Raw genomic sequence first — 16535 nt, 5'->3', positions numbered from 1 at the left:
CCAAGCGCAGCCCTAGAAGCGGCAAAGAAATTAAACGAAACCGAGGAGGATCGACCAAAGAGAGAACGGGAAGAGGGATCAGGTCAGAATCCACGTTAGTCGAGACTCAGAGTCTACTCATTTAAGAACTCCACGAGAACACGTGAGGCAGAAAAAAGGAAAAATTTGAATCTGGCAGACTCAGCGCTCTTTAAATTAGAGCAAACGTCAGCAAAAGACAGCTACATGGTCCTCAATCGAAGAACAGTGCTAAGACTCTTAGGAAAAACCGAAAACCTCCGACATATAACATCTGACGATCTCACTTTAATTGAGCCCTACCATCGAGAACATAGAGCCAAGGCTTATCTTCACATCAGAAACAAGGCGACAAGTGTAATCACTCCGGAAATAATAAAAGACCTCCAGCGATTAGGGCTCAAAATTCAACTGCTCTCCAAACCTAAAACAGACCTGGGATTTACAGAGAGAGAAAATAGAGAGCATTCGGAGATCTGATGTGGCAAGGCAGGCCCACCCACCAACTCTAGACAACCTGAGAGGAGAGTGGAGAAGGAGGGCATGAAAGTTGAGACAAAATATCCAAATAAATGGAACCGGAGAACCACAGCACCTAGTACCAGCAAATACAGATGCAACGCGACTCAACATGAGAACTCCGACACAAAAAGATGGGCGACTCCGACAATAAGAGAATCTAAAGAAGCATCTGCTTCAAAACCATGGAGATGGCTTACAGACACCTTCTCCCGGCAACAAAAAAAATAGCAACGACCAGTGGGTTCCTCTGAAGTCAAAAAGATGAGCACTATTCCATTAACCGAGTGCCACAACAGCACCCTAAAAATTGCATCGTGGAACACCAGAGGACACTGTCACCTAACCAGAAAAAACTACCTAAATTTGACTGCTTTTTACCTGATCTGTCTGCAGGAAACCTGGCTAATGTCTAAACCATCCTTAGACGGGTACGCAATTGAAATATCCCCAGCAACCAGAAGTAACGTTGGTCGACCTTCAGCGGGCATATTGACTGCCATCCGAGTGGGTTCAGCACTCATCCCAAAGGGCAAACTCACAGCGAGCTATGGTAAACTGGCATCACTAGCTACTTGGCTCCACTACAATCACGTCCAAGAGGCCTGGGTAAACACCGACCTGGCTATTTTAAATCTATACTGGAACCCAGAAAGAAAATCAACTGATGACTTCTGTAACCAAATAGCCGAGAGCATTGATGAAATAACGATTGACAGGAAAGTTCAAAACATTATAATCTGTGGCGACCTGAACGCGAAATGTAAGGTCGACCTACCGAAGAGTGCAGCACAAATGGCCATATACCAAGCCGACGAAAGGGGCCGCGCGTGGGGAAACCTAATAAAATCGAGAAAATTCTACAACACGGCGGAGTTAGGTGAATGTGGCCTCCAAATTCCAACGTGGGAAAGGCTTGAATCTTCGGCCACATTGGACTACATATTTATCTCTGAAAGCCTCATCCCTTATTTCGTGGACTATAGAGTCGAAAAAATGACAGAAAGCGACCACAACTTGCTTCAGATGTCAAGGAATGGAGTCCTGCTCGAAAGACCTGAGTACTTACCGGATGTGGAGACAAACAAACAACAAAACCGTCTCCGGCTCACTCCATCAGACATCATAGCTTTCCAGGAAAACCTAAAAAGGATCCACGACCGGGAAGCTAGGGAGACAATAAGACCTGAATACACATCCCTGCTGGTGGCCCATAAAGTGCCCTTCAACGGGAAACCACAAGTCGAGGTACCTTACACTCACGTATTTAACAACACGGTGGCCGAAAAACGGCGAGAAGTAAAAAAAGCAAAAAGACTGGCAGTAAAAATGACGTCCGCACTATGGACCGCCCATGACACCTTAGCGAAATCCTATAAATCATGGTTAAAGACACAACGACAAAAGCTGTATTAGAACGACTCAGAAGCCATGTTACGCTCCCTTGCCTCAAGAAACACCAGAGACCTCTGGACACTATTAAAGTCCGTTAACGGCCAGATCGCACCATTGATCTCAAACTCAGTAACCGAAAAAAGCTGGATACAGCACTTTACAGATCTATACCAGGCGCCTCTCATCCGGAAGCCACGGACCGCATTGTCGAACACAAACCAATGGATCAACTTGACGGAGGTGGAAGGCATCTCCAGAATAATTTCAAACTTAAAAGCATCGAGAGCTCCAGGCCCAGACGGGCTGTCAAACCTAGATCTCAAGGAACATCCGATGGAATGGGCCTGTGCCATCAGCAAACTATTCAAGCACTGCCAAACCCAGAGGCAGATTCCAGAAACCTGGACGGAGGCAGTCCTAGTCCCAATTTTCAAGAAAGGAAACAAAAGCTCACTGGCAAATTATAGACCAATAGTGCTCCTTGACATCATCAGCAAGATCTTTGCGTCGCTTCTGTTGCCTCATTTCAAGAACTGGGCCAGAAATTCTCCCTCGGCAGACATTTTCCAAACCGGCTTCCAAAGAGGTGCAGGAACAACAATAAACCTTTTGATCCTGAACATCATAAAAGCAAAAGTAAAAAGTGGAGCGCCTAAGGTCTTCTTGGCGATGGTGGACCTATCCCAAGCGTTCGACATGGTAGACCGGAACCGTCTCTGGTCGAAGCTAACAACGTGGAACTGCCCAGGCCCGGTACTCGAGCCCATAATAGCCCTTCACACCTCAACATCATTACGGGTCCGCCTCAGCCGGCAAGGCACGCTCTCGGACCAGATCCAAACCGATCGTGGGGTCAAACAAGGATGCCCTCTTGCACCAGCGCTATTTATAGCATTCATTGGAGACTTCCAAGTCTCAGAAAGAACATTGCGATCCTTTCCGCCGAAAGTAGGCCTTCATCAGGTTTCAAGACTGTGGTACGCCGATGATCTGGTTCTTATGGACCAGACACCGATAGGCCTACAAAGACAACTAACAAACCTAGCAACGTACATGGAAAGTAACAACTTAAAAGTAAATATATCAAAAACCAAAATCCTAACATGGACTAAAGTAGCAAGGAAACAACAAACTAACAACTCCTGGACCATGGAAAACTCGAAAATTGAGCAAGTAAACGAATACAAATACTTGGGAATCCAGCTCGACAACTCTTTAAAAGAGAGCAACAAAAATTACTCTGGGACAAAATGAGAAATTTAACTGCACAAGCACGTTCAATAGACAGAAAGTTTGGGAAGTTTTCGTGGACCCCTACAATCCTGTTCTATAAATCCAAAGTAGTACCTGCCGTAACTTATGGGATGGCGGCAAATTTGACTCTGGAAGAGGAACTATGGACTCAGCTGGAAGGTCTATGCCGGAAATCAGTATTAGGTTTGCCAAAAGCAGCGCAGATGCCAGCGATTAGAAGAGACCTGGGCCTGTCATCACTAGCGGTGGCGGTAACTCAGAGTGCTACACAGTTGTATGGAAAAATCCTGAGCCCTGACTCACCTCCAATTTTCCAGGTTGTCGCCTCTGAGATCGACAAGGGATCCTGTAAACCACTAGTTGAGTGGGTCGCAAAAATCCAAGCGAAATTAGAAGCGGTAGCGTGCGATGAAAAAACTCTAATACACAATCCAGGGCGAGTAAAGCTTAAACTCGAGCAACAAGACTGGATAAACTCTGTTGAAAAAACCCAGTCTTACAAATCGCTAAAACATCTACCGACATCGCACAACCGGTTGAAAGCCCCATTAAAATACTGTGAGAGATTCCCGGAAAAGGAGTTAAGGAAAAATTTCATGCGGGCTTGTTTAAATTTACTTCCTACAAGAGAAATTCTTTACATCAGAGCACTTGCGCCGACCCAAGACTGCCGTTTCTGTGCAACATCAAACGAAGTGGAATCAATCCGCCACCTCCTCATGTCATGCCCAGCTTTAACAGTGGAAAGGCACGTCTTCTTGACACCACTGAGCGGCCAGTCGTCGAGCCTCGATGAAGAAACTTGTTGGTGTCGAATGATAGCAGGAGACTCGGCCAGATGGTCCAGGGCAGCGGCCAAATTCCTAGATGTGGCTCTTAAAAAAGTCTCTGCGGCCTAAAGTGGCACGTTAAGCATACTTCAAATCCATCAAAATCCACCAACACTCTAACTGCTCCTTCTTCTTCTAACTGCTCCTTCTTCTTCTGACAGTTGTGTCGCTACGTAGCTTGCCATGGATTTAAACGGAAACTAGTAACTTTTTGTAAAAACCTTTGAGGTTGTAAACAAAATAACAAAACAAAAAATATCTTTCAACATCGACAACAATATCATTAAGGTTATGCCTGAGGTCAAAACTCTAGGATTCTACCTGGACTCCTCTCTTAACCTAAAAAAGCAAGTTAGCTCCCTCTCCTCCACTACCGCCCACACCTGTAAATTAATCCGAGCTGCCAGACCACTCCTATCCAGAGCCAGTTGCATCACCCTGGCCAATGCTCTTATCATGTCTAGACTAGACTACTGCAACGCCCTGTACTCAGGGGCTAATAAGTATGTCACTGACAAACTCCAAAGATTGCAAAATAGCGCTCTAAGAGCAGCCCTGAACATCCCTTATAGAGAGCACATCTCTAAATACAGGAAAGAGGCCCATTGGCTTAAAATAAAGCACAGAATCTTCCTCAAAACTGTATCTCTCACCTCTAAATGTCTCAACACTCTAGAACCCCCTTACCTATCGGAAAAAATCACCAGGAAACTTACTTCCCGACCTCTGAGATCTGCTAACACCTTCTTGCTCGACATCCCCAGATTTAAACTCACCACAGCAGGTGCAACTAGATTCCCAGTTAAAGCAGCTCAAGCATGGAATACACTCCCTATTGACCTCAGACGTCCCTTACCGTACACTAGATTCAGAACTAATGCCCTCAAATGGCTTCGCTCCATTGACCTTTAACCATATCACTTGACCACACCTGACCACATCTGACAACCTTGTCAAAGCACTTGACAGCATGACAGTGACTTACTTATTTTCCTACTCACAGCTGTAACCATAGGCTCTACTAAACCTACGTCCTGTTAGTCTGACTTTTATCCGATATGGCCTACCCCCTCCATGCTCTAGGAATGGCCATACCTATTCCATCTCACTCAATTTATCCACACTGTATCAAATAACTGTACTGTTTCATGTATTTGTTTATATTTTTTATGTATTTCACACTGTAACTACATGTATGTAGTAAATTGTGACAGGCACTGTAACTAAGTTTCGAGAATTCTTGTACTGCTGCGCCCAACTGTCCAAGGGCTCGGTGCACATTATCAAATAAACAAACAAACAAACAAACATATAGATGCATAAGCCTAGGTGAAACTACACGCCACTCTTATACATCTGGCACCATCAGTCCATTACCAATTTTTGATCATTTTTTACTGTGGTGATTAGAGCACACTGTTGCAAAATATTACATATTAGTGAACACCTGAAGGGTTTCCCTTTGATGGCATAACTTCTAAGGGAAAGGCAGCAGAATCATGGTGGAGTGAAAACAAGAATATATTGTTGCTGAACACAGCTTACACAAGAATGTTTAAGATGCTTTAAAAACTGCTGTTTAGTGAAAAACACTTTTTGCATGCACGTACAAATCATGCCACTGTGTGCAGTAAGACACACCGTGTGGATACGTAATGTAATGCATATGTCACAGACCACACACGGGGTCATACCACCATTTATTTTTAAACCAGACACTTTTATTTTTCAATTTTCTTTTCTTTTTTTACAATCAGGAAAAATTGGAAGGTGTTCATCATGAGGGTATGGTCATATCACATACTCGATAAAAACTTCCTATGGAGGTCGGTACACAGATGCCTTTGCGACATAAGAGGATTCAAGCGTCAGCCAGTTTGCCCTTAAAGACTGTGCTGGTATGCAACAAGGTAAGTGTCAAATTATCACAAGCACACAGCCCTGTGAACTATCATCAAATTCTAGGGTCTGCACCGTGAGTGCAGCAAGGGTTGAGAAAACTACCAGCAGATCTACTATGCTACCCAATGTTACCTACAGCATTCACTCAAAAGCTACGTGTGGAAATTGCCAGCCTGGACACCGCCACCCGAATGGTCAATTGCGGTGGAGTCATTCTCCAGGTGGCAGTTTCACCAGCCCTAGTGCGGTAGCCTACCCCAAAGCTCATGCACTCCAGCTTCCACTGCTGTCAGTGAGGCTGTTACACCTCAAGAACATCAAATAACAACACAGCACAATAGAGACATTTCAATGAGCATCTGAGAAAGCAAGGTGCCTGAACAAATCCATTCTGGAAGTCAGGGGTTGACTGGGAACCAAACGTGGCACTGGAAATAATGTTTAGAGTGGCCCCATATTACACATTGTCTGCAATCCCAAACCTTTTCCTATGGGAACATTTGGAAATACCTCATAAAAGAAGCCCAGGGTGCAGAGGCCTACCAGGAAATCTCCAGAGTTCCATATAGGCAGTATAGTACAATAAAGTGAGGAAAGGGAGAGAGGGGGCAGATCATGGATACACTTGAAGACAGTAGAGAGAAAGTGAAAGAGAAGACGAGACCCAAAAAGAAGGAGCAACGTGGAGACAAGAGAGGTGGAAATAGAAGAGCGAGGAGGAAGGGAAAAAAGACGAATAGATGAATTAAAAACCGAATGAGGGGGTGCCAAGTGAGAGGCAGGAAAACCAAGCAGAAGGGCAGAGCAATAATCAATCCGAGAAGTTATGAGGAGTTTGGTGGCGTGAAAGTAAAGGTAAGGACGTGCACGACAGATGTTAAATAAGGCACAGCGGGAGGAATGAGCTATGCTAGAAAGGTTCTATGTTAAAAGAACAAAGCCGAAAAGAACGATGCTTGATACAGCGGAGCTGAAAGCTTTGCATAGCGAAAATGTCGAGCGCACTTAAATGACAGCTGTGCCCCGCTTTCCATGTAAAAGAAGGGGGGGACACCCCTGCAACCCCCGAATCCATAATCCTGAACTAAGGGAGCGGGGGACACCCTCGCTCCCCTTGTTTGGCATTATGGGATTCAACGTTTTTGTCCATGCTGAATATGCACTAAACCAGCATTCTGCATTTTACTTACATAATTTTTCAGGCTTGGAAAAGGAAGGAGAGGGGTCAAAAGTGACAATCCGGTTATGAGCAGATGAGGAGATGGGGAGGAGGAAAAGAAAGAAAGGGAGGGTGAAGAGGGATGTAGCAGGGGAAAAAAGGACCTCAGTCTTAGATGGATTAAGGTGGAGAAAGTGGGAAGACATCCAGGCTTGGACAGCAGAGAGACAGCTAGAACCAGTACAGTGTAAAGACTCAGAAAAGGAAGCAAAGGAGAAAAAGATTTGGGTCTCATCAGCATAGAGATGGAATGACAGGTTATAAGAAGTAATGAGAACGGAAAGGAGAAGAGTATGGAGGGAGAATAAAAGAAGCCCCAGGAGAGACCCTTGTGGGACTCAGTAACATAGGGGTAGAGGAGCAGAGGTGTTACCAACCCAAGTGACAGAGTAGGAACAGTTAGAAATATAAGAGAAAAACCATTTGAGAACAGAAGCAGAGATGCCCCAAGAGGTGAGAGCAGAGAGAAGCACTGTGTGGCTGACAGTGTCGGAAGCAGCAGAAAGATTGAGAAGAATAAGAATAGAGAAAAGCTTGGAGATGCGAGCAGAGGGGAGGGAGTTCTAGACATGCAAGAGGGCAGTCTCGGATGAGTGGGGCGGACGGAAACCTGAGAATAGGTAGCACAGTTTAGCGAAGAAAGGGAGAAGAGAGATAGGGTAGAAATTAGCAGGATCAGAAGAGTCAAGGGAGGGCTTTTTCAGGATGGGAAGAATGAGAGCATGTTTAAATGCAGAGGGCAAAAGAGAATCAGAGAGTGAAGAAATAATAGGAGAAGTCGGATAAGAAATAAGATGAGGATAGATTTGGAGATTAAGAGCAGATGGAAGAAGGTCAAGTTTGGAAGCAGTCAGATGGGCACAAGCAAGGAGAGCAAAGGTGTTAGAGAGAGTAGAGAATGAGGATAGGGGATGGGAAAGGGTGAATAGATGAAGAGGGGGACTGGGCAGAGACAGATGGGCAGAACAAAGAGCAACAACTTTAGAGGTAAAGTAGTCTGAGGAAGAAAATGGGGGAAGGGGGGAAGGATCAGGAGAGCGAGGGGAGAGAACTGTGTGGGGAAGCTGAAAGAGACAACAGGGGTGACGGGAGAGAGAAAGCCTGAGTTTGGAAAAATTGTGTTTTTTAGCTGTAAGCAAGGCTGAGTCATAGGATGAATGCATGGAGGGTACTGCAGAGGGGTCAGAAGTAGACAGACGTTTCCCATCGCGGCTCTGCTTTGCATAGCTCAGAGCAGAGAGAGGTTAGAGCAGGGGTGAGCCAAGGTTGGGGAGGTCTCGAGAGGGAGTAAAAGAGCGTGAAGGGTGGATAAGGTCAAAAGTAGACGCGAGAGAAGACTGAAGAGAATTGGCAGCCTCTTCATGAAGAAAGGAAGAGATCGGGAAGAGAGGAATAAAGAAAAGTAGAAGAATCAAAGAATGAGAACAAGAAGGGGCGGAAGAAAGGGAGTAGGAGGCAGAGGAGGGCAGAAGGAAAACGAAAGTAAAAGGTGATCAGAAGAGTTAACAGGATAGGCGCTGATAGTCCCAAGAGAGGGGAGTGAGGCGAAGATAAGGTCGAGACAAGAATCTGAACTGTGAGAGGGAGGGGAAGATACAAAGATTTTGGTGGTAAGGGCAGGGGCGCAACAGCCATTGAGCAGATGGGGCTTTAGCCCCCGCCGAAATTATGGGATATGTTGACTTGACCTTGCTGACCTACAGGGGACAGAACAGGTCAAATACTATAAACAGAGTCTGTGGCTTCAAAGCTAACGAAGGCCCAGAAATTACTAATGTAAAACGTTTCATTGTTAGCACCTCCATACATATGAATATGTTATGAGGCAATTGAAATTGGGATGGGGGTTACTACTTGCATGTCAGGGGAGTGATTGGAAGGGCCAAGGTGACAGGAGACAGCTCATTCTCACTGCATTTCTGAAGTGTGTGGTTTCAGACATGAAGGAGAGTTAACTGCTTGTAACATCGAAGCTGCACTAGAATAGTAACATTAGTATGTGTAAAGAAGTCAGGTGCCACCACACAAGTATGTCTGACCTTACCCACAGCCTGTAAAAATAGCACCTCTTTCAACATTTTAAGGGTTAGTCCCCCTCCGCCCCACTTTAAATTTTAGCCTAGGTAAGAGTCAGTGATGGCAAGTAGTGAGGAATGAGGAGAAGGGGGGAGATTAAAGTCACCAAGAAGAAAGAAGAGGAACATTTGAGGACTGGAAATTGGAATCAAGGATTCACTTGTGTTATTGTAAAAAGAGATTGACAAATTCTGCCTTCAGATATTCCAGCAGATCGGCCAGCCATATCCTGGCCATTGGCAGAAAATTGGGCTGTGTGTTTTTGTCATCCATGCGAACTATGGAACTATTAAAGCCCTGCCTTTCCTGTTGCTTCACTTTCCTAAGCATGGCGCCTGGGTGATATAGTCTACATAGCAAAACGGAAAGGAGCGGAGACACTCGATAGCCATCTCTCCAAAAGACTGGTTATTAGACAAGCAACCCCCAGGAGGGCGCTTAAGTGCCCGTGTGTGGGAGACGCTGCACTGGCTGCAGACCGAGGTGCACGCCTGAGCAAACACGCTGAAATTATGGCCAACCTGCACTATAACGCTCTCTGGTATTTTGTGCCTTTAGGGGTGGCTGGGCTGTCGCTATGTAGATAATGTTTTTTTAGATCATTTTGTAAGCGCACCTGCTATAACTGTTTTCATCGCTCTTTTAATTGACGCGAGCTTCCTTGTGTGGCCACGTCGTTCACCGCTGACATCAAAGCAAAGGAATGTAAACACTTTGAAGATGCAGGAAGAAACGGCAAGCCCTTGTAAATGAGGCAAATACTTTTTTCCTGGCAGCCTTAAGCTGTGTGCACTGTTTACCGAGAGCGCATATGGCTGACTGCCCCGTTCCACTTAACCCGGCCTACATTACATCAAAGAAAATACAAACATGTCCCGTTCCATTCTCCAGCCCAGTCTCGCGATAAATAGCAGCACAAAAAGGAAGGCAGTTTACCTTATGCGTGACTGACGGGGCGAAGGCCTGGCGACGCATCTACCCCAGCACGAATACGTGCGAGGCGCCGGCCATGGCGTCGAGGGGCAATGTGCTGGCGAGGGCGAGTTACTTGCGCATACGTAGCTCGCTGCTAAGGAGATTGCTGTAATCCCCCCACAATGTGGAGCAGGCCGAACGTAAGCACTGATGCAGAGAGAAAGGGGCTGCTCAAGGCCACTTTCCAAACGTCGGGGCCTTCTCGGAGGGGGGGTGGGGGTGCGAACTTGCCTTAAGAGCCACCCAGCAAATAAGCATACGCACCCAGAAACACCCAGAGCAAGGTCTTTAGCTACTAAGCCCTGCTATGTCTGCAACCCTTGCAAAAGAGGCAGCTGCCATGGCCGATTAGCATATGAAATTATGAAAGGTCTGCACAAGGCATTACAAGACAAATGGCACGTGCGGTGTAAGTAGCGGGGCTGGAGGGGATTCACAGCAGACAGTGCCAATTAATGCCAACGATGGCCTATTTCCGAGATTAGGAAACCCAAGCTCTGCTGTGAAATAAAATGGCCTGGTCTGAATTTAAACTATCGTTAGTAAGCACTCTCAAGGGTTTCGCTATCGAGGGTGGTAAAGTCACAGGGTATTTCTGTGAAGCCTGGTGTGTAACATTTGTCGCAGGAAGGGCAGCGACTTTAAACCACAGGCAGAGCTGATAAAGTGCGTGCGTTCAACTTTGCCCTTGGCTACCACTTTTAAAAATAAATCACACTGAAGTCAGTTCTCAGTGATCTGAAGTTTCTTTCTTAAAATCTCAAAGTTTACAGAGCTTCTTGTTTATAATAATACATCATTGTGGGTCTTCATAGTGCTTCGAGTATGATTAGGCATCCTGATAGACCCTGCGCACCTGCTTGACTGTATAACAGCTGCCTCAGGAGGAACGAAATTGATCAGTCAGATTTGGAAAGATCCTCGCACAACAATATGGAGGCTCTGTTCAGAAAAATACTTTTCTAGCAATGGGCCGGGCTGGCAGCAGGGGCTGCAGCAGGGACAGCCTGTCAATCTCTCTCACCTGGTAGAACAGGGAGCCTTCGCATTTGAAGATAAATAGCAGCCAGTCTTACTACGCCAACAGAGGCAGTGGACAAAAGCCTGCCCTGTCATATCCATCTAACCCTCAGGATGCAGCCAATACTTCACTACCCTGTTCAGAGGTTTTTTTAAGAAGGGGCCCACCCCTAACATTAGTATGTCTTTATGACATGCTTGAATGGGCCCACAACCATGGACAGTGTGAACATTACTGCATAGCAGTGCATAGCCCTGGCCTGCTAGAAAGGATAGTTTATGGTGGAATACAAGTTTATTTTGATGGCTCAATCAAAAAGCCCAGAGACTGCCTGCAGTAGTAGAAACTGGTGGGGACAGAAGTGGGAGACACAAGTACATGGCCAAAGAAGACATCATATGAGGGGATGGGGAATTCATGTAGTCTTAGCAGGTGACTAGGCCACAAGGCTATCAAATGAGTGTCATGTGAACACCACTGTGGTTTCTTATGAAAATGGTTTCCTGGTATGTGTTGTGACGCCAGCAGAGAGCCACAGGGCTCATGCAGTGTCACATGTGACCATGTGACCAAGTTAATAAAAGGGCTGAGCGACTTAAGGCTCGGCAGTTGCAGCCAAACTACCTGTCTCAGAGCGGTTATTGCAGCCCGGGGCTGCTGGCCGTGCAATGGCCCGGCCACCCTGCCTCCAGGGCACCCTCACCATGATGGGGTTGGTCTGGCTGGCCCCATAACAACTGGCGATGAAGTGTCTAAGTACTCACGCGCTGCTGCCGGCATCCCCAGCACACAAATGATGGCTCCTGCATGGGAGAGCATTGCCCGCACAGCGCAGACCGCTGCGTGCTGGAAAATAATTGAAAAAAGAGAAAATGCTCCTGGATGAGTGAGCAACGGTCAGAGTGGCCCGTGTGCCACTTCCTATGTTGATAATACGCTCGTGACTGGGGGAGGGTAGCAGCGTGTCGATGGACCACCGCTGCATAGCAATATGCAAGATTCCGGGCTTGGGGAGAGGAGTGATGCGGCAAGGACCACTGATGCCTTGATGTAGGAAGAACTCCCGACTGAAGTGAGAGGTGCGGCTGCCGCAGCCTATTCAAGAAGAAAAAATACTCCTGACTGGGGAAGTCGAGGCGGCACGGCCTCTGCACCCGCAGCCGCGGCAAGTAAACACTGCTCCCGGCTAGGGCAACCCCGAAAGACATGACATAACTCTTGCCAGAGGGAGAAAGGGAAGACGCAGAGAAGTAATTAAGACCTCTTGTCTGGGGGAGTATTACATGAAGATCTCCTGCCTGGGGGAGAATTGAGCAACAAGCTCTGGAGTGGTGGAGACACGGGGTGGCCACTCTGTATGTGTACACTCCGAGATTTATCTGAAACTTTGTATGTCAATGAGCTTTGGGGGTATGCTAATTCCAAACAGTTGCAGATTGCAGAGAACACATTTTACAAAGCACTGATGGGACTTCCCACCTCCTACTCGAATATCATTGTATTGGAGGAATTGGGGAGGAATTGGGGCAGAAGTAAATTAGTAAAATGTCAGCATTAAGACCAGTCCTACTGTGGGCCAAAATGTGGGCCATAAAGTCCATCTCCAGGAGATACTGGCCCTTATTACAAGTCTGCCGATAACCTGCTGATGCTACCGGTGGGTTACCGGCAGACTCGCCTTACCTTTACCGGTGCTCGATATCCCGGTGTTACCAGGATAATACAGATGCTGGCAATGGCGTGAGTTCCCATTCCATGGCGTCCTATGGGACACCATGCAATGGGTGTTATGCTCACATGGTATCCACAGGGACGCCACCCAGCTGGGTTACTCGCTGGTATGCTTCTCAGCTTTGTGGTCAAATGTAGTCTGCGGGGAAGGTTCTGCCTGAAAATACAGGAGGACTGTGTTCAAGACTGACCGACTGGGGTACGTATCCTCCCTCCACCCCCGTATGATTTCAGTCCCTCTGGCGTCCTCTCCTCACCTTGTGGTAGAATTAGGCGTGCTCTCCGTCCTGCCTTCTTTGCAGGGGCGCTTTGTCTTTCATGGGCGAGTGCGGTCCAGTTACTTCACTGGCGCCGGCCCGTTTGATATTGTTCAGGTAGGTCTTATTGGTGTTCTTTAGTTTTGTTGCTATCCTGCATGCCTTTCTTTGTTTAAAATGTCTCTTTTTTCTCCCTTAGGCATGCAGAGCTTCAGCGCGGCAAACTGGCTTGGTTGAGCCCCGCTGCTAAATGATGGCGCATTAAGAGCGCTATGATGTGGTAAGTAAGCGCTCTGCGCAGCGCTGCAAAGTCTTGCCTTTGCTAACGTGTGTTTTCCTTCCTTGTAGGTCGCAGTGTTCTTCAGCGTGAGTGGAATGTCCGGAGTTGTGCCAGCCGAGAGGCGATCAGCCAGGTAAGCCTTTTGAGCAGTTCGTATTTTGTAAATGTCTCTACTGCTTTCTTTAATGTTGCCTCTACCTTCCTCTTTCAGGTCGTTCTGTCCGGGAGGCGTGCATATTCGAGGAAGCTGTTCTCAGTAGCTGTGAGTGTTTAAAGATGAAGACTGCAGGTAAGATGCTGCTGCTAATAATGTTCCTTTTGTCTCCTTGCAGGTTCTGCTTCTCCGAGGTTCGAGGGTATAGCTGGACACAGTGAGCGTCACGTTGCAAGCTGCAAAGTAACGCAAAGCGTGTTGTCTTGCTCGGGTGTGGTTTAAATAGCCCCAACAAAATAGTCCAGGTAAAGTAGTCCCTAGGCTGCCACACCCAAAACACTAGACTGCATAGCTTGGTTCTTAGGAACCAAGCTATGTGGATGCCTCCATGTTGGCTGACAATACAATAAAGTAGTTCCCAAGCACATTATTTTTCATGGTGTATGAGCCTGGCGCCATAGGCGCCAGGACTGGCCCCATGAGGGCTTTTGAAGAGGATGCCAGGCTCTAGAGGCCTGAGTCCTGACTCCACCTGGCCAATGGCAGAAAATTGGGCTAAAAAATTCACCAATGGTGAGGGTCGTGACAGCACTCCCCCCTAAGGCCCCTCCCATGGTGTTCCTTCTGTCTGGCCCAGGTTTGGTTGGGAAGTTCTGATGGAATTTCCTGATTAGACGTGGTGCCTGGATATTCACATTGGGCTCCCAGGATCTATCTTGTGGTCCAAATCCTTTCCAATCGACGAGATAATACAGCTTGGTCCTAGAGTATTTAGAGTCCAAGATATCTTTGACTTCGAATTCTGGTTCTCCATCAACAAGTATGGGCTTAGGTGGTGTCCCAATCCGTGTACCGGGTTGCATTGGTTTCAGGAGGGACACATGGAATACCGGGTGGATGTGTAGATTAGGTGGTAAATCCAGTTTCATGGCTGCTCGGTTGATAATTGCCTTAATGGTATAGGGTCCTAAGAATCTGGGATGAAAGGTCCGGGTTCCCTTGATGGGTACGAATTTAGCGCTAACCAAACTTTGTCTCCTACTTGATAATCAGGGGCCTTTTTCCATTGTTGGTCGGCGAATCACTTTTGTTTTTCTTTGGCATGAATAAGGTGTTCCTTTGCCCTTTTCAAAGCCTGAGTAATGGTTGTGTGTAGGGTCTTTACCGCTGGCATTTCCAAGCTGGCTGGAATGTCTAGTTCAGAGGTACATGGATGTCTGCCATAAAGGGTATAGAAGAGCGTTTGTCCCGTGCTTGAATGCAAAGAATTGTTATATGCATATTCGGCTATCCATAGTAGGTCTTTCCAATTCCTTTGTTCATGGTGCAGCATGCACTGTAAATGTTGCTCGAGTGTCTGATTGGTTCTCTCGGTTTGGCCATCCGTTTGGGGGTGGTGACTGGTAGATAGCCGAACGTCGATCTATGCCATTGCACAACATTTTTTCCAGAAGTTTGAAACAAACTGCCTGCCTCGATCAGAGACCAGAACCGAAGGGAAGCCATGTAGCTTAACCACGCCCTCCAGGAACACTTTTGCTAAAGTGGCTGCATCTGGGAGGCCTTTGAGAGGAATAAAATGGCCCATCTTCGAGAATGAGTCCACAACTACAAGGATGGTGTTGAACCCTTGGCTTGGAGGTAGATCAGTGATGAAGTCAAGGGACAGAGTGTGCCATGGAACTGGAGGAATGTCCAATGGTTGTAGGAGACCAGATGGTTTTTGTTTCTGTGATTTATTTTGTGCGCAGACACTGCAGGCCTGAATATACTGAATGATGTCCTTACGCCAGGTAGGCCACCAAAAGTTCTCTTTCACCTTAGCTAGGGTTTTGGCGATCCCTGGATGCCCTTCGATCAGTGAATCGTGATAGTTTGAAATAATATGCTGTTGTAATTCCTTCTTGGGTACATATAGGCGATCCCTAAAAAAGGGTAGATGGTCCTTGATGGTATATTGTTCTCATTGAGTTTGCCATGCGAGGTAAGCATCAAGATTCATTGTCCGTTGGATTTCTTTTCGTAGTTCTGCTTGTGTTAAGGCTGTTGTGATACCCAAGAGTTTGTCTTCAGGTATAATAGGTACTGGGTCTGGAGTTGTATATACTATTTCATCTATGCCCATGCGAGATAAGGCATCCGCCTTTCCGTTTCTGACTCCTGGTCGAAATGTGATTACATAATCATATTTGGCGAAGAAAAGGGCCCACCATAATTGGGGTGAGGACTGGGCCTTGGCTGTTTTGAGATATTGCAGGTTTCGGTGGTCTGTGATGACTGTAATGGTGTGTCTGGCCCCCAGAAGGTAGTGCCTCCAGGCTTTAAAGGCGGATTTGATAGCCAGGAGTTCCTTGTCCGTGATGGCATAATTAATCTCTGGAGGTGAGAACTTTTTCGACCAAAAAGCCACAGGATGTAGCTGGCCGGTTTCCGGGTCTCTCTGTGAAAGGACAGCCCGCATTGCGAGACTTGATGCATCAGTTACAATGACATAAGGGAGGTCTGGACGAGGATGTCGCAGTATTGGAGCGGAGGTAAACCTTGGTTTAAGTTCCTGAAAGGCTTCTTCTGCTTCTTCGGTCCAAGCAAACTTTTTATTGTTTTTTCGTAATAGTACTGTGATTGGGTGCACAACCTGAGAGAAGTCTGGGATGAACCGGCGGTAGAAGATCGCAAAGCCCAGCATGCTTTGTACCCCTTTCATAGACGTCGGTGAAGGCCATTTCAGAATGGCATCTACCTTGTGCACGTCCATTCTGATGCCTCCTGGAGTAAGGATAAAACCAAGAAATTCTACTTCGGTGACGTGAAAAAAGCATGTTTTAAGCTTTGCAAACAAGCGATGTTGACAGAGCTTGGTGAGGACTGAACGAACGTGCCTGACATGATCTTGTTCCGAGGCTG

The 16535-nt window shown here is 46.8% G+C and overlaps 1 protein-coding gene across 2 annotated transcripts in view; it reads right to left on the bottom strand.

Annotated features, from left to right (window-relative positions):
- Positions 1–10419, bottom strand: part of ABCA4 (ATP binding cassette subfamily A member 4) — a 1737150-nt gene extending 1726731 nt beyond the window's left edge. The window contains exon 1 of one of the 2 annotated variants that reach the window (XM_069641223.1): positions 10150–10419. The gene's annotated coding sequence lies outside the window, so the exon portion shown is untranslated. The remainder of the gene's footprint in view (positions 1–10149) is intronic. The other variant, XM_069641222.1, reaches the window with a different exon arrangement.
- Positions 10420–16535: the final 6116 nt, after the last annotated feature.

Source organism: Ambystoma mexicanum, chromosome 1q (assembly GCF_040938575.1).
Source record: "Ambystoma mexicanum isolate Mex_15411 chromosome 1q, UKY_AmexF1_1, whole genome shotgun sequence".
Lineage (NCBI taxonomy): Eukaryota > Metazoa > Chordata > Amphibia > Caudata > Ambystomatidae > Ambystoma > Ambystoma mexicanum.
Note: the sequence above shows the minus strand (reverse complement) of the source record. Positions and strands in the feature narration are given on the sequence as shown.